The following is a 25,489-nucleotide window of genomic DNA, read 5'->3' on the forward strand; positions in this document are numbered from 1 at the left end:
CTGATGCAGAACTTCATATTCAGAGCAAGAACAGGAGAGCAGTGACCTGGAACCAACAAAAGCCTCTAAGCTCTTGCTCTTGAAGGAGGCTGTTCTCAGGGGACTCCTCAGGGGACTGTGGAAAGGGCATTCAAGCTCTCTGTTCAAATACTTCTTAAATAGATGCTTAATCTGTAGTATGGACTCTGTGCTGTCATTGGTTTACTTCATGTCACATCTGAAGGAATTCTTAAAATTTTCATCTATGTGAGAAATATTCTCTGTGTATAACAGAACTCTCTTATTTTTTTCTTTAGAGTTAGAAATATTTCAGGTGAAAATGGCTGCATTACCATAAGTTACATAAACTGTATGAAGGGTATTTATTTTACAGTTTGCATTTAAACTTGAAAGGGATCATTAATTTTAAACCAGTACCTGTATGATGAGATTCATTAAATCTTTTTACATCTATGGAACTTTTCTTTAAGGCAGAACTTGTGGTTAACTAGAACATTCCTACCTGAAAGTCATCCAGTCTCCAAGGCATATTATCTACCATTTTTCTTAAGAGTGTGTTGTGATGATTAATTGCTCTCATTGATAGGAAATTGTCATCTTATCCGCCTGGACTTTTTACAGCTTAAGTTTTTAGCATCTAAACCTTACTAATCTTTATTTTTTTTAAATGCACATCCTCTCCCAAGCTGCAACAAAACAACAACAAAAAAGCCCAACCTACAGACAAAACCACCAAAACTAACAACAAAAAACCCAAAAAATCAAAAATACACAAACCATCCAGAACCCACCAACAACTTTCCTTTTTATTATTGGGTTTTTTTTTCCCTTTTGAAGAGGTGATACACACTCAGTGTTTTAAGAATTTAGTCAGTGTTGTCCTGATTGTCACTCTGCTCAACTAACAAGGATTCTAAAGTAGACAGAAGATAAACATTGTCCTTGTGAGAGCCCCTTCTGTAGTTTGACATCTTCAGCTACTGAAGTATTCTTACACCAAGTGTATTTATGCAGTGTAATCATAGCCCTGTACAAATCAATCCTTTCCTAAAAACACCATTCCCCAGGGTTCCCATAGATTTGATATTTGGTTTGGGGTTTTTTTGCTGTTTTTATTTCTATGCTATTATAATTGGCATATGTAAACCATAAGATTTGCCAAAAATAAAAAAAGGGGGCAAGATTTGGTGGGAGCAAACACAATCAGGCCATGCTTAAAAAGCAGGCTTTCCTCTTAACTCTCCTCTATGTAATGGATGTGAAAAACAAGAGAATGCTTTTTCCAGGTGAAGTGTCTGTTAGGAACAGGCATCTATGCCATGTATTACAATGTCTGACAGGCAGCCTCGCTCCAGAAATAATGCAATCCTCTGGAGGCTTGTCCAGCAAATGTATCATCCAAGGTCACTGTGATTGCACCTGCGTGGCAAAGCACACAGAGCAGGAGCTGCCTGGGCTGAGCCTTTGGAGGGAGGCTGGAGGCTCACAGGAGAGCTCTGGTGTTTGTGAAAAGCAGGATAACACCTTGCTTGGAATGACAGAAAAGAAAAAAAAAAAGACTAGCACAGGGTAAATGTACACAACAGCAGTGGAGAAATTAAAAGCCAAATAAAAAGCCACATTCTTCCCAAAGAATTATCAATCTGCTTCTTGAAATAGAGAGAAATTGCTCTATGCTATTTCAGGGACAATCATGAAACTGGAACAGGCTATTTAAGGGGATAAATCCCTTTTGGAGCAGGTTGTCTGGAGAATCTGTGGGTGTCCCATCCTTGTTGGTACTAGAGCATAGGTTGCATAGGGCTTCAAGCAACCCACTGTAGTGGAAGGTGATGGAGAGTTAAGTAGAGAGAGCTAACAGAGCCACAGACACATCCGAGTCAAATTATTATCCATGAAATGGTAGTAGGGATATCATTAAAACTGTGCCAAAAGTGTGTTGAGTTCTTTAGAGCCAGCAAATAAACCACAAAGCCCATGCTTAAAGGCTCTGTGGGGTTGAGTCCAGGTGAGCATTTAAAATGGAGTAACCCCTTTAGGTAAAGGGGAGAAGCAGGAATTACGCCTGGTAGGGAGGCCTATTTTGAAGAGTGCTTTTTCTTTTGAGTAAGTAGCCAGACATTTCTGTGGCTGTAGGCTCACCTGCTGTTCAGGACAGGCTTGCTCCTGTGTTTACTCAGCCAGCAGCTGAGTGTGCTTGGGGGATAGTGTTAGAGAGCTCATTTTTGTGCCATCAAGGGTAAGAGCAGAGTACACACAGAAAAAGAGGGAAAATGATAGTTAAAAACAGTGTTCCTGAAGGAAGTGGCTGTGTGTGTTGTCAAGGGGAGGTTCCTGCTCTCAGCGAAGTGATAAATGTGTGCCACTGCAGGGGAAATGGTGCTGATCACAGAGCTCTGTGCTCCTGGGACACACTGGCTGAAGTTTTGTGTAGTGCTACTCCATTTTCTTAAATTCCCTGGTTGCATTTCCCATGTGTGCTTTTTGCTGCCTATTAACAGCAGATACAATCTTGCACTTTGAGAAATGGCAAAATTAAAGCTTCCACCCTGCCTTCTGCTTCTATAGGAACAATTCCTGGGTTTTTGAAGTGTAATTATTATCCTATTTTTTTAAGATATAGCTTATTCTACTGAAAAATAAGCATACTGTCACCCTAAGCAAAACAAAAAGATTTAAACTGAGTTGGAAATATGAGAATTTTATATATGATTATGTGTACTGGCAAGAAGCTCTATTGTTACAATGCTGAAGGTGAGTTTCTGACTGAAAAAAGGCCAGGCATGATCTACTACTCTGCAGCAGAATTTAACGAGGACATAGCTTGGATGATTGATGAGATCTTTTCCCACCTGTATGATCTGGGATTCTATGAAAGTAATTCCTTTGTTTAATTAGATGATAAACTAAGAAATAAATGTGAATTCCATCTTTTAAAGACTCTAAGCAGAGAAAAAAATAAGAACGGTTATGACATTAGCAATGACCTGAATTATGTTTTGCTCTGGTATTAAATATTTTAATCTCTCAGCTAAATTGGTTGATTAAGATTCATTTCATAACAGAGTAACTGAAAAGTTTTACTGAAGAAGAAAACTTAAAACTGAAAAATGGAAGTTTTGTATTTGTAAAGATTTCCTGTGGAGGGCAAAGAATGTTGAAACATCTTTTTCCAACTCTGTAAAAACTCTGCTGCTTTTTGGACATATCTAAACTACAAGAAAGCTGAAGGTGGGAAAGAGTCCTTCCAAAAAACCTGACAAGTTTTCTTTTTTTCTTTGATTAATAGGTACTGTTAGAATCTTTGGTAGTTTTAAGGCACATGGTGAGCAGCAAAAAGGTGAAATGTGTAACCATGGTCCTCGGAGACAAGGCCTGATAACCTCCTGTGATCTTGTTCAAAGGACGTTTCCATATGTTTGTTTTCCAGTTTCAGTTGCATCTCCTCCCAGAACATTACTGTAATCCCCCAAAGTCACAGTGGTGTAAGAAATTTACCCTGAGAAGGGAGCTGTATTTTGTCCTAATGATGTCAACAGCTGCCATCTAGCATTTAACCATGCAATAAGGGCAAAAATAGGCTCTTTTGACATCCACAGGCAAGAAGTGCTGCGTGTCCATCGGGCAATCCATTAGATAGCCAGAATGCTCACAGCTGGAAGCCTTTGTGAGATGGCATTTGATATCATCATTGTTAGCCTTCACATAATGCAATATTTATTACAGTAAGGGAAGAAGGGAGTATTTTTAGCTGCATCTTGAGTAACTTATCTCCATGGCAACCCTTTACTTGCCTGCCCTGTTGCTGCTATATAGAATGTTGTCACATTAATAATAAATGGAACACATCTAACACATTTGGCTGCCGATTGGCTTCCGGCCACGTATTTCTCTTGTTCTAGTTGAAGGGTTTGCAAAGCTTAGGGGTCCATAAGCAAATTTCATTCATTTTGTTTCTTGGAGAAAATTGCCTTGGATTATGTTAAAGCACTCAGGAGGTTTCATCAATGTATGCATTGTGTTTGTTGGGTTGGATTTTTTTTGTTTGCTTTTGTTTCTAGTTCCACTTTGAAATGCCAAGGAAATCCGTGAATAAATACAATTAGAAAAGCTAGAAACCCAGCAGCTGTGGAGTAATTTTATTTGACTTACATTTATATGGATATGAAAATGACGTTTTTAAAAATTGCTTATGAGGAACCCCTGTGACATGTTTTTGAAGAACAATGCCTCAGTTTCATGGAAACTTAAAATGAACAGGTCTCCAAGTGAGATTCTATAATTGCTGATCACTTCCCTGTGCATACAAAAAAACTAGTTGCAAGCACTTAGCCCTCATTTTGTTGTCTAAATATATCAATGGCAAATTTGGTAAGTGCTTGTTAGAATGGTGAAGAAATACATGAAAGAACATTAGATTTGGGTTTATATCAGCCAATTTTTTCAAGAGGTGATTTCATTAGTGAGCAATACAGTGCAACTGGCTTTGAATGTTAAAATTAAATACTCCCTGCTTGGCATGAGGAACCATTTGGAGCCTACTTAAAAGGTACTACACAAATACTCATATCTGGGTGGCTTAGCCCCATTTCCTTTGTCTCTCTTCTTCCTTGTCAACTCTTATTTCCAAATCTGCAAAAAAGAGGAGCAAAAATCTCTAAACTCTGTTAGGGTTTTATTACATGAGAGTTGATCTTTCTACAGTCTACCATTACTCTGTTTAACATACCCACTGAGGTATTTGTGTGCACAGAAGTAATTCCCATATGAATCTTTATGAAACACCTCTTACATTTTGGTTGATATTCATAATATGTTGCCAATGATACCCGATGGGTCAAGGAGCTTATACTATTGCTGTATCTTCCAAATATCCTCTTTTTCAGCTCCAAGACTAGAAAAAGAAAAAACTGTTCTTGCACCAGCTTGTTTAGCTTTTCAAAATAAATACTCTTCTTTAAAATAATAAAATAGATTTAACAATACTTACATGAGACTTTCAATCACATGCATGATGTGGTTTCTCCCAGAATTTATAAATAGGAGAAAATAATAGTTCATGTGAGTTTTTGACTGCTACTCAGGAACTGAGAGTTTCTAAAAACCTGATTCAAAATACTCAGTAGCATTCCCTGGGACCGCTGTTACTGACCTCTGAGCCTTGAGTTAATCTCTACTTCATTATGCCAAACTTTGTAAAGGCTTTTTCACTCAGAAGGCATTTTGTTTTTTTGGGGCTTTCTGAGGTTTTATTACTGTAAAAATGTTGAAAACTGGTGGCATTTCCCTCATTATTTGTTTCTAGACAGCCATGATTTCCTCAAGGAAAGTAGCTGTAGCACTTTCATATAATGAAATTAAACAGCCCTGCAATTCAGTCAGTAAATAATCTTGTGTTGCTGCTATTTTTATGGGTCCAGTCCTGCTTTTAACAAGAAATAGCTAATTCAGGCTGAGTTGTATCAAGCTGGTGGCTTCCTGGCAATGCTGCCTGCCAAGGTGAGAGAAACACTTTGTGTTGTGCAGGACCCACTGCCTCTCAATTTTGTTGGGGCCCTGTTTAATATAGAGCCCCGCTGCTGGGGTGTCAGACATTCCTGCACGCTTATCTTGAACTGGAACTCACTTGACATTTGTTGGAAGGGCAAGAAATGCATTACCATGATCAAGGATGAGCTCCTTCCTGCTGCAGCAGGCCACTTTACAGGTTAGGTGTGCTTCTGGTCACTAAATGAGAGACTTTGGGCCAGGCACTGCAGTGGGTGAGAGACAGGCAAGAATCCTGCGGGATGTTCATCTGTCCCAGGCAGCTGGAATCCAGACTTCTGGGTTGCTACATTTAGCATAGCAGAAAGACATTCCATTAATTAAGGAAATTTTCAAAGTGCAATGAAGGTGAAACTTACATATATAATTGCTATCAAGGTGATTACACTTTAATTCATGGCTCATCTCTGCTTGAGACAAATCTACAGTAAAAGAAAAAACGTTTCTATAATTAATCTATAAGTGAGTGTTTTTAAGAAAATAAAAAAATTACAACCACTACTGTGCTCAAGGTTTGTATTTGTGACGCTTATTGGAAAGCACAGGAACTTTAAGGAAAGCAGCCTGTTGCTGAAGGCTCATCTTGTAAGAGATTTGCACCTGACTTTAGTGAAGTTGGAAGGCAGTCTAACCTCAGCAATTTTGATGCATTTCCATCTCACTGCTACCTCTTTCTCTCTGCTTGCACAGGCACGCATTCTTGTTATGTTGTTCAAAACTGATTGCAGTGACTGGCTGTGTTGTGGAGTTCACTGTTTGCCTACACTGAAGGTAGGAAAAAATTATGTATCTTATTTTGACTGTTTTATGGCATATTTCATATTGAACTCTACCCTTTCTGAGAATTCTAGATGTTGAAAGAGCTTGGAGTGTAGCTATTCCTTTCAACTGTGATGCTACATACTGCCTTCATTTTACTTGCTGTTTCTTTGCTTTTGTTCTTTCCTCTCCAAAATGTGACATCTAAAAGTGCTGACTGAAAATCAGAACCACAACCTAAGCATAAGAGCTATAAAACTGAAATTATTTGGTTGTTTGTGTTCAGCAAGTCTTCTGTTGTCTGTGTAATACTGCAGGTTTGGGGAAATTATGTCAGAGATTGTCCCTGTGACATGCATTTGATGCATTTCTAGATGAGGGAACACAGTCCTAGGGCAAGCAAACCCCTGATGACCACCCTGAGATTTCCAGGCTTTGATTCTCCCTTACTGTCTCTGGTCAGAATGAGCAATATCTTTGTTTTAACACAAGATCACTAAATATGTTTTTCTACTGGCTCAAGGGCACAATTTTTACTCTTTTTAATTTTACTTTTGGAGCTACTTTTGATCAGAAGTCTAATGAACTACTTTAGCTCATTAGGAAGGAAGTGACAGCTCTCCCTCAGAAATAGTCATTAATTTGAAAAGCTGGGGAGGGTTCAGAGCCTGCTTTTGTGATCTCCTATTTTCCTTGGTGTGCTCCAGAGCAGAAACTCAGTCCCAGTAGAAGCAGACAGTAAAAAACTGAACCAGTAGCAGAGACACATGCCTTCTTTGTGGTGAGATACGCATCCTTGAGCATCCCACAATGGGATTTATCTTCCACCTGCTCCCTTGCTGTACACCTGTCTCAGATTGGCGCCACATTTGGCTGCGGTACGGACGATTCTCAGTTTTGAAGCCAGATTTGTTCTTACAGTTATTTCCCTGGCATGTAATAAAAACTGTTTCCTGTGCTCAGCAAAATACAGCTAAATAAGGAGTGCAGGTGTGCTGTGTTTGTCAGCCTTTCTATGGCGTGATGCTAATCTTTACTCCACATAAAAAGCTTTACCAGACTCTATAATAACCCTGTGGCTACGTGCCCCTGGTAAGGAACAGGAGATAAGGGCACAGGTTTCACAGTGGATTTGGTTGAAGCTTATGGCACAGGTGTCAATGTAATTGTAATAATGATACATGAGGGGCACCCAGAGGGTTCAGCCAGCTGTCAGGCAAATGTTTCTGCTGCAGTGCATGGCAGCCTGTCATTAGGTCATAGGTAGCCTGACCCATGTGGGAGATGGGGTTCAGACTGTGTTCAAAACAATAAAAACAAATAGGAAAAAAATCTGAAATAGAGGCCCTCTCTCCTCCCCATCCACACCCCTGAAATAAAAACACCAACCACCTCACATCCAGGATCTGCAGCTCCTAATACAGCAAGGGGTGCTTTTTCCCATGTTACATCTTTGTATTTGGACTAACCTGATCATTCCAGTACTTCATCTTGCTCCCTCTGCATATATTTTGATACGTCTGTGTATACATTTATGTATATTACACTTCAGAAAAATATGTGAGTAGTGATTATGAATTCATTCCTGATCAATTATTTTTTCTACAAAGAGTTGCAAATCCAAATAAATATGGATTTTGAGTATTTTATTGAATCCTAGAATCCATACATCTAGACCTTTTAAAATTAGAATGCCTGATACATGTACAATAGCTTTAAACACAAACATGAGAGGTACAAATGTGTGCCCTTGACAGATGAAAAGAGGTGCATCTGGAATGTCTTAATACAGACAATGGGTTGTGGAATTATGTACTAAGCTGATGGTTTAGGGGCTGAGCTAGGAAGAGCACTTAGCTACATGATTAACTGTATGGATGTGGTTACAGCTTTTGTGGGACTAATCACATAACTAAAATGATACTTCTGCGTTTTTCTGTGATTGTCATATTCAGTTTGACTGGGAGTTTACATCCTCTGTAAGCCAAGGATAGTTACAAAGACATTGAAGGAGTGAATTGGTGTTTTCCTGCAGTGATTTAGGCAGACAATGTGACAAAACAATGTTGTTAAGCTAGACTTCAATCTTAATTCACTCCAAGTGTTTGTTTCCTCAGTTGTTACAAGATTTTTAATTTTTATTTGTCTGTAGAATATACAGAGACAAACAGGTACCAGATGCCTTGAGTAATCTTTAGCTACTCTAAAGAACACAGAAATTAAATAAGCTTGTACTTATCTGAATGAATACTGGCTCATTTGGACACGTGCTATAACTAGTGAACTTCTTGCTAGTTGCCCTTTGCTTTGTCTTTAATGTGTGACTAAGAGGAAGACCAAGCACCAACTCAAACTTTTGTTTCTTGCTTTCCAAAAGGCTCAGCTCATGAAGCTGGTCCTTCGTGATTCAATATGATTGTAAAAATCTGAATATTTCCTAGTGTTTGCTATTAAGTCTGATTTGCAAGGGCCTTTCAAACAGGTTCTTCTTCTGAACTTATTTCCTCATTTTGATCTTCAATTAGGAGCATTTAGCTTACTCATTTTGTCTGCTATATCCTGTATGCTTGCTTGAAGTTGTTCTAACTACACTGATATATTCAGAACAAAGAACTCATTGCAGGTGGAAATGTTCCCAGTATCATTCATATATCTTCTGCAAGAAACGGGAGTGGAGGAGCACCTCAATAGAATCTCATCTCTGTTATCTTAGAAATATTTCATGATGCGATTAGGTTTCCTGTGGAGCAGTGAGTTTGTGCACTCTTGTCCTATCTTTTCTAAATCTAACCAGAATTTAAGTGTCTTGCTCTTGGATCAATAGTTTAATACTTGGACATCACCAAAAGCTTGGTGAGCTCAGTTTTATTTGTAGGCACAAACTATTTCAAACTATTTCAAACCTGACTTTCCCTCTTCAGAGCCCCACCTCAGTCAGCATCTGGGGCATGCTGCCTGGGAAGAAGGTGTCAGGACTTCTGAGGCACAGAGGAACTGAGGTTCTGGTTCATCAGTCCTTTGGGGTGAATTAAAGTGAAATGGTGATGAATGACTGGTGTATACATGAGGCAGATTTATTTTAAAACAATTGCAGTGGAGAGGAGGTACGGTCACAGAGTTGCTCTGTTGGGGTGGGAGTCCTTGAAACAAAGATTTTGTCAGGTTACATACATTTAAGTTATCATGGCAATGCCTGAATCCCTCCTCAGAAGATGACTGATTTCTAATTCACCATCATAAGTCTTATGGAAAAATCGTATTGCTGAAATTGATAAATTATTAATTACTCAAGCTTCCTGATAAGAACTATAAATCCTCAATGTGTGAATGTGTTTGTCTGGTAGAGACTTGGAGCAAAGTCAGCCAATTCTGTAACTGACTTTATCAAATGTTAGCTTGATCTGATGTAGATCAGTGAGGTCTGTATCAGGTCTCCCACCCTTAACAGCAATAGTGAATAAATCTGTTCCATGGAAATCTTTATTGCACTTTCCACTGTCAATGGTTTTATATGTCTGGCATGACCCCCTGTGACATCAAAGGGCACAAATTGCGTCATTGAGGATGCAGCAGAACAGAAGCAATTAAAAGAACAAACATGGACTAATTGGGCAACTTAATTCACATTCTTTAAAAGCTACAAATGAAACAGCTATGATGCACAATCAGAGAACCTCTGTACATAAACTTTCATAGGCTATTTCCATGGTTACTTTACTGTCACATAGATGCTGGAAAAGTAAATCCCTACCTAAACAGCATGCAGGAAGAGGTGTTTAATTCCTGATTTTGCTTTGTCCTTGCTGAGTACAGCTTTGTTATGGTTGCTCATTTATTGAATTCCACCGTATCTGCCTCTTATGAATGAGAGTTTTGTGTGGCCTCAGCAGAAGATAGCAGCCCCACATCTGATACTCTTGCCCATGTGCATGCTCCCAACACCACTCTTGTCCTTTGTCACATTCCATTCTCATGTTGCAACCCTCAGGATGTCAAGTGTGGTTACAGATTTCTCCAACACACTTGAGAGGCTGTGAAGGGGAAATAGAGCTGTGGCTCATTGGTGAAGTACTCCAAGACCTTTGGCTCTTTTTAAGATGACACTGTGTAATTACAATCCCATCAGTAAAAGGAGGTCAGATCTATCTTTGTGCCATGCTTTATTATGTTGGAAAGACTTTGGAACACCATTCACATGGATTCAGCACCGAGTTACTGGTTATTGATTCTGCATTGTTCTGCAAATCACAGCTTGATCACAGCATGGTATCTGGTAACAGTGGAATTTACATCTCTGTTAGCATTTCTTTCAGTATTTAAATGTTAAGAGAAGCAGAAAGTATATTCTCTCATTTCTGAATGCACACATCAAGGCTTTTTTCTGTTTTTACCTAAAGATACAAGAGGCATGTGTGTGGTTGTTAGTATTTACTTGAGTTTTATTGCAACTGGCACCTTATGGCTAAGTTTTTCAAAATTCTTTACTGCTCTTAGAGGGCGCAGCTTGGCAAAATGTATAAATGGCACACCTCATCAAATAGACCAAGTTTCCTAAAAAGCTTTACTTTCAAGGCATCTTATTTCCTATGTTCCAAATGCAGCCAAAATATATCAAAATGTTGGTATTCTCTGTTTCCATGTGAATGTATTGTTAGTGTAGTTACAACACTCCAGTTTTGAAGTATAAACTTGCATAAACTTTCCAGAAAATTCAGTGTAAAGAACTCCAAATGGTAGCAATATTTTGTTTCTTATGTGGGCTGTTTTATCATATTATTCTGGAAGTAGTTCCATGGGTGGTGGAGTAGGAGGATCTTTGAAAAAGCAAAAGAGCTGAGAGTTTTCACTAATCTATTTATAGTACTCATTAATTGATTTTATTCTTGTGGTTACCCTCCCATTAAAACCCATTTGAAGCTGGAGTGCTCTTGTCTATTAAGATACTCACTAAGGGTTTTAAATTACTTTGATAGTTTAAGAGAAAAATTACACTTATTTCTTAGTGTGCCTTACTGTTGTGATATGTAGCACTTTTTGGTTGGTCTGTAATATTCTTTCTAGAATTGCTGAGATTCTGAACTAATTCTGAAAAGGACAAGGAGGTTAAAATCAAAATTAGTTCATGCTGTCAGTCTCAAGCAGTTTTTGGCACCCTAAAGAGACCACCCATGCTTATTTTGTGTCCTGCTCAGCATATAAGTTCATTATTGCTTTATAAGTAACACTGGGAGAAGGCATTCAGATGGAGATGAACAAGGAGTAGAAATGGTACAAAACCCGGGATAGTGTTAGAGATGTCTGTGCTCTCTGTGTTCAAGCACATGGAAACACAGAGATGGCAGGTTATGGTGCTTGCCCTGTTCTCCCAAACTGCCAAATTGCACCTCTGACAGCTCTGCTTTCTGGTGGTTAGCCCAGAAAGATGGGCTAACCAGAGGATGGGCTCTCATCTCAGACTGGTGATTCTAGTTAAGAACATTTTATCCCAGTGTTGCACACCATCTACCTTCAGTACTGCTGCTTAAAACTACTCACAACAAAATCTGTATTCCACTTTGCAGCTGAGTTTGAGTTGGAAAAGTATCTTCCATGTCCTGTAATGAAATATCTTTTTATGAAGATGTCAAGGGAGAGCAGTAGTTATAAGCACTTTCCGTGATGGTATAAATTCACACATTATTCATGCTTCATTGGCCTTATTCTGCCAGATCAGCATAAAGCCATCTAGAAGAATATGTACCTTTAGCACACCGATAATACTCGACAACGAGGTAATAACACCGGTGACATTTGCGAAGCCTGACACACTTGGGCCTCTCTGAGTTGACATTAATAGAAATGAGACATCTCTTTCTTTGGCAGCAGTGGTTCAATGACCTTTTTCTTATTTCTCAGACTTCTGTTATTTTTGCATGCTCTTTGTGTCCATTGTAAGCAAACAGGAAAATGCTTCCTTTTCCTACTCTTCTGATTACCTTAAAATAGTCTTCCCCTTTTAAATAGCTATCAAAAAGGGCTTCTTCATAGCCTTTTCTGTGGGCATTGTAAACAATTTGGGCTACAGAGAGTTGATTTCTCATTAGAGCTGACTGAAGAAGTATCAGTGGCATCTGGAAGCAGCAGGGTTGTGATGATTATTTATCATCAGTGGGCCTTGCAAAATGGAGTATAGGATATTGCATTGCTCATAGAAGTCAGCAGAATTGGCCTTAGACTTCACTGCAAACTCTTCCCTTAATCGAGGAGTACTCCAACCCACTGCCAAAGGCTATTTATATTTCATTTCTCACTATAAAGGAAGGTAGAAGATTGACAGCAGTGCACTCCGATTTTGTAGTAATTGATCTTTTTCAAAGCACTTTGGCTTTCTCTGAAGAACTGTCATGTGGTTCTGTACCTTGTTATTGCTATAGGTACATTTTACTGTTGTTTTCAGAAAGTGGCCGTCAAGATATCACGGGTTTTAACCACAGAATTGCCTTTATTCTGCATTTATTCTGATACTAGATGTAATATTAATGGAAGTACCCTTCTGGCAGGGTAAGCCACATTATCAGTAAATGTGTAATTGACTTCTGTGTGGAGTCTGAGGGAACAAAGGGAGCTTGGAGATCAAGAGCCCTGTGCCTGGCTGCCAGAGCAGCGTGCTTGTTCTGGCCACAGCCTGTGATCCTTGCTTAGGCAGAGCAGAGCTGTGAGTTATCACTCACAGGCTGCTGGCGATTGGGGTTTGATCAGTGTAAGTGGTAAATGACAGTGCCATTGTATCTCGTGCTGTTCATCAGCCTGCCTGCATATCTACCCACAAAGGAGCAAGAAGAGGTGCTCTAGTACGCGGTATAAAGATGTGCATAAGCATGAACCTGTAGGGAATAGGCAAAAAAAGGAGGGAATATTGAAAATTCAGTACATTGCAACCAGTGTTACGTACAAGCTCTGAGGAAGGACTGGGAAATCAAGATAAAAATGTTTGAAGTTCTGTGTTTAGTAATTTTTATTTATTGACAGGAAAATGTTTCTTGCTGTGAGGAAAAATGTTTTGTTTCCTTTTAAACTGTATTTGTAAATCAGATCATGAGAGCTTTGTATGAATATAAGGAATTCAAAAGGGTGTTTTTGACACTGTAAATATGAAGCTCTCAATTGTTCAGGTATTTTAAAGATTCAAGTACTTAGACCTCTTAACATTAAATCCATGTTATGATCTCTCATATTACAAATCAAAAGACAGAAGGGGAAAATACAACTTTTACATAATGCTATTCATCATGACAAATGCTCTGTATCAAAGAACATAACATCCTGGCAAGGCTTCAAGATTACCCAGAGGAAAGGCAATGGACAGACTGTTGAGCCAAAGTAATTTTAGAAACAATTCCACACCTTATTTATCCCTCATGTGGAGCAGAAAGGCTATAAAACCCTCTAGCACAGTCACTTTGTGCATTTGTTTGACCTACTGACCTTAACTCTCACCTGCCTGACAGCCTCATGATTCTGAGCATGGCTTTCTGTGCAACTCAAAGCATCGTGGTTTTGAGTCTCTCTATGAGAGATGATTCCTTCCCAGCTCTTGAGCCCAGACTCATTTCAGACACCTTCACTGGGCAGCCTCATAGCATCAGAAGAAAAACTCTCCCTTCACATTAATGTACCTTTAAACAAATTTGAAATTATGCTGCATCTAAACTTCTGGCTCAAAATTGAGTAAATGAAAACTATTTGTTTTCATGAACCTCAAATTTAATCCTCAGTAAGTGGGGGCTTTTTGTTTGGTTGGGGTTCTTTTATTGAACTTTCAGATATTAAATCAATTTATTCAGTGTTATTAGCACTAGATGATGCAACTTATCTGTCATAATACTGAAAACTAGAAATCTTGTATATGCAAGTCAGTGTAGAATAGAAATTACATAGAATCATCTATGTAATTAATCAAAATTACATATATTTACTTGTTGGTAACAGAATTTGGCATTATACCAAGGGCTGCAGAAGAAGTCCTCATGCTCTTATGTTACTGTTTGTCCACACAATAGTCACAGTATCTAAATGAACTAGTGCTGTATGGTTTAAAAGATGTCAAAAATATGTCCTAAATATATTAAATTAACTCTTTGTTGAAGCACGTAGTCAGAACATGCAAACCTGACCAGAAAGGAGAGCATTGTGTTTTTAAAGAAACCAAAAAACCATAGCCAAACCCAAAAGCATCCCACCCCTGTTAACCCTTAGTTTGAATGCCTGAGGTTGAGAGCTGAGTTTTGGGGTGGACATTTGTACTTTACTGTGTGGGAGGACAACATATTTTAGGTTTCCTTGCAGCACAAAGTCCCTGTCAGCTGTTGTGTTAAAAGCAAGTTAAAAGCAAGTCTTGACTTAAATTGGGATATGCTTTAAAAGGGCGCAGAGGGCAAAGGGAACATTTGTGTTGGCATCTTTTGTCACATGCTGCCCATCAATTTGCCTTGGTTTGTTCAAGTTAAGCATCTGTTCTAACAAAAGCCAACTTTAGAAAATGAAATTCACAATCATCTCTGCCATGCTTAATTTTTGAAAATCCCATTCCTGACACTCAGATCTCAACCAATTAATTTTAATATAACAATAAGCCTAACATCTTCCAGGGAGCCACTGTAAATGTTTAGGTCATTCTTGATATTTAAACTCTGGAAGAAGATAGGCTTTGTATTTGCATTTCAGATTGCATCCTGTCATGGGTATTTTTAAAGTTCACCTTATTGCTAAAACCGTGACTTTTTTTTTTTTTCTTGTGAAAGATAAAGCCTCTTGAGCTTTTTTGTATTTCACTGTAAACCGCAGTTCACTCAGTCCGTGGAGCTCAAAAGGGGCCCTGTGAGGCATCATCCTGGTCCAGCTGGCACTGATTTAAGGCAGTGACATAATGATCATGTCTCAATTGTTGCTTTGGGATGTTGGGCTTGCTCAAACATGAAGCTCTTAAGGTGCAAGTCCATGTGACTAAAAATCTAGGAAATGGTTCACCTACCCATTCTTGTGGGGTAAGTATGCAGTTCCTGTAAAAGTTCAGGAAAGAATAACAGTTAACAGTAGTTTATTATTGTTGTGATGAAAATAGTGAGGCTGTCCTTTTTTCAGAATGTTTTAATGAAAGATGAATCTATTAAAGGAAACATCATACTGACATAGCTGGGATCTTAAGTGGACAGGGAAGGTCCTGGTTCATCTCTGGGTGTTGCAAAACTGCCTTCCTCGTTTGCATGATGACCCTGAGCCTCTAAAATGGGCCAGGACCAAAACTTTTAATGATTTTACCCAAGTCAGGGCAAAAAACTTATTTAAACCCGAATACCCAAGATGTTCCCTGTGCCTTTAGCACAGAAATGCCTTTTCGCTACTTTTCAGCTGCTGATATAGACAGTGTTCTCTGGGAAAAGGATGGATTGTAATTTCGACATACAATCAGAATAGAGAAACTTGGTAAACAGAAAATATTGCTGGTGGCAGTCAAGAGAGGAGGCAAGAGGAAAACCTCATTAAGTCTGATTGTTATGGTACACAGTGATAATGGTCTTGTACAGGAGATAATGATTTACCCAGTGTCTCTGGAACACAATAGGTTATATAGGTCTGTGGGCTTTTATTTTAATTGAAAGAACACCTATCATTAATGGCCAGTGAAATAATTGAGTAAATCTTTGTGCTGCAGCGAGGAAAAAAGTTAGAAATATTGACATAATGCAATTTCATCCGATAGTGAACCATAATTGCTGATGTTGAATGTATGACCTTGGCAATACAAAGTTTGCAGAGAACTTTACCTTTCTGTGCTTTCGAAACTACCAATGATGTAACACAATGGTAGCATTTAGTGGCTGGACTTTGATTCATGCTAACAACACAGAGCTTACAGTCCTCAAATAACTTCTTAATGAAATTGTGTGATTTGAATAAGAGTAAGTCAATGCCAGCCATCCTCCAGTGGTACACCTGAGTTCATCTACTGAAGAAGGAAGTGTGCAGTCTAGTTCCCTGTGCTAGATGCTGTCTCCAGCCTGCTCTTTCCTGCTCAGAGGAGGGGCTGTGGTGGCCATGGCAGTGGGGCTCAGTGTCTGCCCGAGGGGAAAGGAGCTGGCGATGTCCTATGTGCCCTGCTCTGCCTGCAGGGCTGGGGCACCTTGCTCTGCCTGTGCTTTCTGCCTGCAGGCTCACTTCAAGCAGAAACAGGAACCAAAATGTGGCCAGCAGAGGTGTCTGAGAGATGAGCTGACACAGCAGTGCAAGGAAGACCTCCTGTCATGCTGAGGTTTGATGACTTTTACCTTAGCAGACTGCAGACAGCATCCTCCCAGTGCCTGCACTGCCACGGCTTGAGGGAAAGGGAACATGACTGGCTTCAGCAGCTCAACCCCATGTCCATTTATTTTTCTCTACCATGTCTTGCAGAGCCCTGCGGCTGTCACATTTGCCACTCTTCTCATCCTACTGAAGGCAATCCCCTCAGTCTTTTGAAACAGCAGCAAATTAAAGGCCTTTTTGAAGGCTGCAGACAAGCTAATATATATTTTATATGTTCTGTATATATACATGCACTAGCATATCCTTCAAAGTTAAAAAAGACCATTTGAATTAAAGAGAAATTAATATCTTTGCAGATCAAAAGAAAAAAATTAAACTTTTGTTTCTGGTTTTAAGGGGGAATTTTTAAAGTAATATCCAAATCTTTAGGGACTTTAAAGTATTTTCAAATTTGCTGGCAGCTTATCTCTGAAGTTCAGCTCTATGAATTGATGGAAAATTCACTTACTATTCCTTATCATTCCATCTGTTTGAAGATACTGCAATTGTAATGAAACAATTGTTAGAACAGCTTATCTACAACATGTGATCAATGTGTTTTCCCTTTTCAGATTTGCTCGTGGATCACACAATCATTTAAATCTACAAGCTGCAGTGCACGTATTTCTCAAACTTCTGTGAAGTGCATTGTATGCCTGTGTTTATAAAGGTCTGTTTGTTTGCCATACCTCCACTAACCACATTATGGGGTGATGCAATTCATGGCACAGAGGAGCCCACCTCATGTCGATGAGGGTATGCACATTGCAAATGATGCACATGGTCAGGGCAAAGACACTCCTAGGGATTTTCAAAGAAAATCCCCTTTTCAGTAACCATCTCTCCCTGTTGGTTGAACAGGTTTTAATTGGCACTTCCACTGGGCAACAGTTTCTTCTGCTTAGTTGCTTGGTAAAATTTGCTATTTTTATTGAGATTATTAATAATAGTAGTATGTGCAAGAAGCTCACAAAATTCTATTCCTGCCTCTCCATGCAAAGAAGACTAGAATAACAGTATTGGCTTCAAAAAAACAGTTCCCTCAGCTTTGGGAAAAGAAAATGCATACAACTAAGGAAGTATTGGAAAAGAACTCCATTAAAGAGTGAAAATAAAATTAGCACTAATCTTGAATGAAAATGTTGGATAATCTGCTTTTTGTTTAAGATGCTGCCTTGATGGAGATTCTCCAGAAGTGACCATGGGAAAATGAGCTCAGAATCACTCTTTTTCCATCTCTGACTTCAAGTTCAATTGTGACCAAAGCATTCTCAGGAAATTTTGATTATTGTACTTCTAGTTAGCACCTTTCTGATCACTGAATGGGTGCTGAGGGGCAAACTTATGTTGTAAGTATATTGAGAAACAAATTGAACATGTTGGAATAATGAAAAATAGAAAGGGGCTGTGAGCATCTCTTAATTGCTGGTGGCAGAGTCTGAGTCTGACACTAAAGCTCAGTTTTTGCTGTTGGATCATTACCTATGGATTATGTGAGGAGACACACACAGATGAACTTTCTCATGCTAAAATAGGAATCCAGAAAAAAGAATCAGATTCCACCCCTCTCCTTTTTTAGCAAAAAATAAACAGTGGGAAAATAAACATAGTAAGGCCATAAAAATAAAACATACTGCAAGGTGATAGTGTGAGCTTCTGAGGATCCATAAGGAAAAAAACCAGCATTTATAAACGTGTCTGACTGAGGAAATGAAAGAAGAGACTGAATTCCTTGCAGTCAGCCTGACATAATGCTGAGAAAATTAACACCCTGGATGTTATGAAACAAATTTAGGGTTTTTTGGGGAAAACATCCTAACAGTCCAGTGGTTGGAAAAATTCTTTCACTTGCAAGAGGTTTCCCTGCTACTACTTAAAAACAAAGAAACAAGCCATAAAACTTGTATCTTCTCTAAATTCAAGTAGTGTTTTTTCTTCTTAATTATGTGGCATGATATTAGTACCTGAAATTTTAATTAAAGCTTGTAGTTAACATAAGAAAGATCAATACTCTACAGTATAAAAAATGTGTTCTTTTCATACTCTTTCAGTATGGCAGAGTTTGATCTCTATCTTGGTGTTATCAATTTTCTTTTTTGCATCTTGTGCTGAACGATGCTAATCAGCAGGATCTTGCATGTGTTCAGATCAAAGAATATTCTTTCACCTTTTAAAATCCTGTTTATGTGCTGCATGCTGTATTTTTAAGTTCGGTGGGAAGGGTTTCAGTGCCATTTGCATGCAGATGAAGCTCTGTTATGGGATGTAAATTGGTAGCTGAGTTGGTGTGAGCACTGAGTGGATGCCAGTGTCGGGATGCTGGCAGGAGGAAGCTTTGGGCTGCCTTCTTCTGGCGTGGTTAGGTGGAACTGTGCTGAGCACAGGCTGATGTTGGGCTTAGAGCAGGAGCTCGTGTGTCTGCACTGCCTCTGCCCTACCCTTACCAGCAGTGGGGTTAGCAGGAGACTTAATTGCTGGTGCCTGGAATGTCCAGGGGCTTGAACTGCATGTACAAGAATCACTTTGAGTACTTGGTGCTCATCAAAGATAAAGATGGAAGAGTATGAAGGAAGCCACAGCTTAACTCAAGCTTAACTATTATGTGGTGCAAAATCTATGTGAAATTCAGTTCTCCCGTACCAAAACTGACAGACAAATCTGTGTGCTCTCATTAGAATGTTCTTATCAAGCAAAAAATAACTTAAATTTATACCCATGTTGTTGAAAGCTCCTTGCAGGTGTCACAAAACATTTTTAATAAAGATCGAGATAAATTTGCACACACTCGTACACAAGATAAGTTTGTACACAGACCTGTACCTCCAAAGTATAGGTGTTCTGTAATGCCACACTGATTTTTTTTCAGTTCTTTTTGCTTCTATACAATAATGTAAATATATATCAAAATTATAGTGAGAATGCACCTGCCCCTGATATGCATTCCCCAGAACCTCACAACCACAGTCTGCTTACTTTGAAGTGGATGCAGTATCAGTAATTGCTTAGTTAATAAATAAATTTAGGATAATGCTAACTTGGAATGAAAAACAAATACAGCTGGTGAAAGTAGCAAAACTGAAAACAAATCCTAACAAAAATGCATTTGGGTAAGAATTGCAGACAGTGGTACTTAATATCCATGTCAAAATGATCTGCACACCCTCTGTTCCCCTAGCTGACTGAAATTCTGATTATGCCAAGATAGAAAGCATTGACAAGTTTTAGAAACAGCCTGGGAAGGAATGAGGAGAGCAGAAAGAGTTCTTTGAACTCAGTGGAGGCCTGAATGAAGTTAAAATCCTCAATATTATCCCAGCTGGCTAATAACAGCAAAAGGTTAAAGTAATATAGTAATTACTCAAACTTAGAACTGCTTTTTCCCATTGGAAAATAACACCAGCTTTAAGTCATGAATAAAACATGTTGGCCCAAATCTATTACCTTAAGCATCTTCAGTAGAACTAGGGACATAATATATATCTACTTGCTTGAGGAAAACCCACTCATCACTGATAAATCCTCACTGCCTAATTAGGATGCCTAATATATTTCAATGCTTGATGTATTTCCTCTTGCATATACTTAAATAGGTCAAACCTTGAATCTGGTTAAAAATATAAAAGTACAATGAAATGCTTTATTTGAGCTTCTTATTCTTCTCTATGACAACGTAGGAAAACAAGCAGTACATCCAGACACTTTATTATTTTCTTAATTAAAAAAAATAATATAAGGAAGCATCTCTAGACGTTTTTCTGAAAGTTTTTAATTTTAGGTTCTCTTCTGCCAATAAGCTTAAAAATCAAACTTTCTTTCCAATAAAATGGTAAATTGAATTTATCCTTTGCTTTGATTATACTGGTATCTGTTGATATCACTGATGACTAAAATTCCTACCTAATGTCTGTTCAGCAATTTTAACAAATTAACATGGTCGGAGTTTCACTGTCAGCAATTTAAAAAATCTGCTTGCTACACATTCATTCTTCATTTTGTAAGTGAAATGTAGTTACTTGCCCTGCATTCGAATAAATGCATTTATACACCCAGATACACACTGAGTGTGTGTGAAATGGAGATGTCATTAGGTTGAATCAATGGAAATATTAAAATAAAGATGGTGATTCCATTGAACATTACACATGAATTAACGTGATGCATCTATTCCCAAGATAGATGTAGTTAGTAAACAAAATTTCAAGCATCTGCTTTATCTGAGTCTTCACTTCTCAAGTATTAATGAATGGCTGACTCTGCCACTGTGTGTCTTACTGAAAAACAGGAAAGTCAAATATTTGGTGGTGATGTGTAAGATACCACATGGTATCTCTGACAGTGGTGGTAGAGGGTCAGAGATAGACCCCAAATTCCTGCCTGAAGCAATGCCCACAATGTGTAAAAAAACTGCAGTATTCCCAACAAATGCATTACCTATATGTAAAAAAAGATAATTATGTATGTGCCCTATTGGTGCAGTTCCTCATCTGGAACTAGCACATTCAAATTAACGTACTTTGTTCATTATAATTCACTCATACTAATATTAGGATAACACATTAATGGGCAGTTACAAGTATGCTGTACAGAACTTTTAGACAAAGTGTTAATCTTGATGGGATTAAGAAAAAGCATTAAAATTAATGAAATGATTGCATCTCAATCTGCATATGCAAATTAGGATAAATCATATGCCCTACAATAGTATAAGCGAAAGATTATGATAATAAATTGCGTTATCTGAATTAATGACTGGCTAGCCCCACTTGATAAGGTCATGGTAAGTCCCAGTGCACTTATTACTAAAATTTATCATTCAAGCATGTGTATGCATTTAATTATTACAGCCTATTTAACAAGCACATAAACTTTGAGAGCAGTAGAAAGTTTTCCTGTCTGTAAAGAGAACTTTTCCTTGTTCAGAATATGTCAATTCCCGAGAATGGAAGATATGTAGAATATTCTAATTTGACTTAAGAATTAATAAATAATTCAGTTTAGTCCTTGCTTCTCACTACTTTATAGGGTTAAAGATTTATGGCTTAGATGGAGCACATGAGAGTTAAAGCTAGAATAGCCATGATGAGAGGAGTCACTAAGTTTGCTTTATCTTTCTATCTGTGTGTGTTGATTTCCCAGCAGCCCAGTCTACAGACCGGTTTACTCCAGGCAAAAAAATTTCTATCTGTATGCTGTCTTTGAGTAATATTACATAATAATTAATAGCAATATTTAGTAAATTTTATCTTGAGATATCAGAAGGCATAAGATGGAATAAGGTTCTGAGACTTCTTTCTTGAAAGGATATCATAATCTTGTTTGAGATGGACAATAAAAGACTTCTGTGTTCTTTGCCTCAGTGAAATGTAATTTCAAGCTCCCTCTTGTTTCGATGACCATTCCCTATTGTCTATAGGCAGCCTCACAGCTGATAAGTAGCTAATCTCTCATACAGGGGCACTTCAACAGTATTTGCTGAAGATGTATCTGTTAATAGTAAAATTATGTGTGAGACCAAGCACCTAAAAGCTTGTAGAGAGGTTCACTAGCAGCTGAGACCGTCATGGCAGATCACTCACTAAAAAACTTCTCCCAAAACAGCTCAAAAACTTCTGGACTGTGTCAGCTGTCTGAGCTTGTCAAGCAGTTGTGGGGCACATCCCTTTTAGTAGTTACTGACTAGATGAAGGCCAGTGCCACCATTTCTCTGAGCCTTTCAGGTTGAGGTGAATATAGAAGAAAGCTTATCCACTGCCTGGGGAGATGTAAAAAAAACTGTAAAAATTGACAGGCCATTTTGGATACACTGGGTGTTCCCATAGCTTCATATTCACAGAACAGCAATGAATTAATGCTGAGCTCTGGGGAGCAGTGGCTCTGCTGGCCACAAGCTGAATCAAGGAGAACCTCATTATATCCAGAGGATCAGAAAAATTCTGGCACCTTTAGCAAGGCAGAAATGTTTTGAGGCTTTAGTACATAAATTCTGCAGAAGCACAATAGCCACTCAGCAGTGTGATGCCTTGGTTCAGAACTATCAAATTAACTCCAGTAAGAACACTCTCTAATGAATTAATCATAGTAATACACATTTTACTCCCAGAACAAAACATAGATGATCCAATTAACCAATTTCTACTAAGGCCTACGATTACTTTATTAGGGCTCTAAAAAATGGTTTCTGCAAAGCAGTGTTTATTCCCAGATTGCTGCAGTTATCAGACAGTGCTAAGACCTGCGATTGAGGCCTCTGCTGTCCCTTATCTCATTAAGTGTGACATAAACACCTTTGATGAAATGAAATGGTAAAGTGCAGCAAATGAAGTAAACACTTTCTCTGCAGAGCAGTGCCCTGCTACATGCTTAAGATCTGATTTCCTGGCCTCTATTGACAGATGATAACATGTTTTGTACCCATGCCAGCCAAAGATAGCCATTTTGAGCTTCTAAATAATTAAATATTGATTAATCAACCTAGAAACATATAGAACTTTTTTTTTTTAAGGTCTTATTATTTCTGCCAGAGAAAGCAGGGGAATCTTCCATACACCTTCTGTAGCCATCAAGGGCTTAAAAAACGGCAGGTTTGTGCTGCTATGAGAAAAATGGCATGGCTGCCACACTGCCATAGCACAAGCATGCCTGACTCCACTTTGCTGTGCTTGTTCTGCATGGGATCAATCAAGAGAAAGATCTACATTTTCTAAGTCACAAAGCCCTTAGTAAGGGGCTGAAACTCTGTTTTAAGTGTTAGACAATATATCTGTAAGCATAGAAACGTATGGTGGCTTATCTGACTCATGTCTCTTGGCACAAATGGGATGAAAAAGCCAGAACTTTGTGGGTTTGGGGCAAAGTTGTTCAGGAAACAAGACATCCTGCCTGAAAGATTTTTGGGATTTGTTTTGTTTTGTCTTTCTCTAATGTAGCAAGTGTGTGACACATGCATGTGAAAAATAAATCATACAGGATATAATAGAAACTCCAGTGAACATGATAATAATTGTAAATTATTATTGTCTTGTGATCTCGGTGAACTACTTGATTCTCCACATCTTGGGGAGGATTTCAGTAATACTGAGGTGGTTTATTTTTCTTAACCTGCAAACTGGAATTACCCTATAGGTGGTAAATAATACACATGTATTGGTTGATGAGATTTCTTATGTATTGCCAATTGCCAAAATGACATTCACAGTAGGCGAGTGGGTCGTAACATTATTGTTGTTGTTGTTATTCTTGCAATCAGTGAATGCGGGTAGGAGTTTTCATAGGGCATCTGCAAGAATTTAGAAGCACTAGTTTATCCAAATGATGACAAAAGCTTTGAAAGATGCTTTCAGAAGAGATTTGGAGCATAGTCCGTGTGTTTTCTGCCTGAAGGAATGCGCCAAAGCATGCTTCTCTCTGGGGTTAAATGCAAGCTCTTGCCCCTGTGGCATTGCAACTTCCCTCAAGGGCTCTACATCTTTATAGTGGCTGGGTTTTGGTTGCAATGTGCCTGCTGTAATCTGTGCTAGATGCAGCAGAAAAACCCAAAGCCCCGCGTTGATGTTTGCAGTAAAACCCAGCTTAACTTGGGAGCTTGCAAACAGAGTGTGAGTGGCTTGTGTGTGGCAGCAGCTCCGGGTGCCATGTGGCGTGGCAGACCTCCTTCCCCTGGCACAAACAGCCCCATCACAGCTCTGCAAAGCCCTCAGCAAAGTGAAACCCAGCCTGGCTGTGCTGCTAGCAAAAACCAGGCAATTTTTGTTGACAAGGTTTGTAGCTAACGCTTCTGCGGGGCAAAAGCAAAACAAGTTTTCTGTGATACTGTGCACAGAGACAGTCTTTTGTTAGCCACAAATGCCAGCTGAAAGTGGCTTTCCCTCAAAACCACAGGGCATCTTGCCTTGGGTTTCAGAGAATAATGGAGAATGCACCGGGTATAAAGCAGCTCTGATAGTGAGTGAAATGGTGCAGTGTACCTAAGCTGCCTGTTTCTGGGTGAGAAATTGTTGCAGGGTAAGGTTAGATCGAGATTTTTGAATTTTCCTGACATCATCGGTCATCAAGGAGAAAAAGCAAAGGAAGGGGGGATTATCTGTCATGGACCTCAGACATATAAAGGATCCTCTATTATGATATTTATTGTATATTATAATTCAAGATACTGATATTGCCTAAAAAGACTGTCTACGATGTCTGAACACAGGACCAGTAGCAGATTTCCCATATAAGAATAAGTCTTGATTAATCAGGCTTCTTGGGAGATTCCAATTAGATGCAAGAGGAAACTTTTCACAGCATTCAGCCATTGGAATAATCTTCCCAGGGAAGTGTACATTCCACAGCATTGGACACTTTCAAGATGCTGCTGGACAGGGTGCTGAGCCATCCTGTCTAGACTGTGCTTTTGACAAGAAAGGTTGGAGCAGATGATCCTTTAGGTCCCTTCCAACCTGCTATTCTGTGAAATTTAATGATAAATATGTAACTGCCTAAAAGTCTGAGTTCAGCCTTGTTGCTTGCTTGCTGCCTAGTCAAAACTCAAAAGCCACAAGTGATTGCCAAGTTCTTTTTAAAAAAGTGATCATTAATTCCAGTAATAAGCCACATGAAGTATTGTTGTGAAGGGTGAGGAAGCGATCAAATGGCAAAGTTATTTGAATGAGCTAAGATGCTAATGACCAGTAACAGCTGACAAGGACATCAGCAGTGGGATAGAAATAAACTGAGATTTGCTCTTATGTGGGTGAAATAGCAAATATATCAAAAGCTGCTTTTTTGCCAGTTTTGTCACTCTTGAAGAAGAGTATTGACGCATTTTACTTGGAGGGTCATATGTTTTAGAATTATGATTGATTATGTAGGAAGTTAGGAAGGC

This window comes from Taeniopygia guttata, chromosome 7 (genome assembly GCF_048771995.1).
Source record: "Taeniopygia guttata chromosome 7, bTaeGut7.mat, whole genome shotgun sequence".
Taxonomy (NCBI): Eukaryota; Metazoa; Chordata; class Aves; order Passeriformes; family Estrildidae; genus Taeniopygia; species Taeniopygia guttata.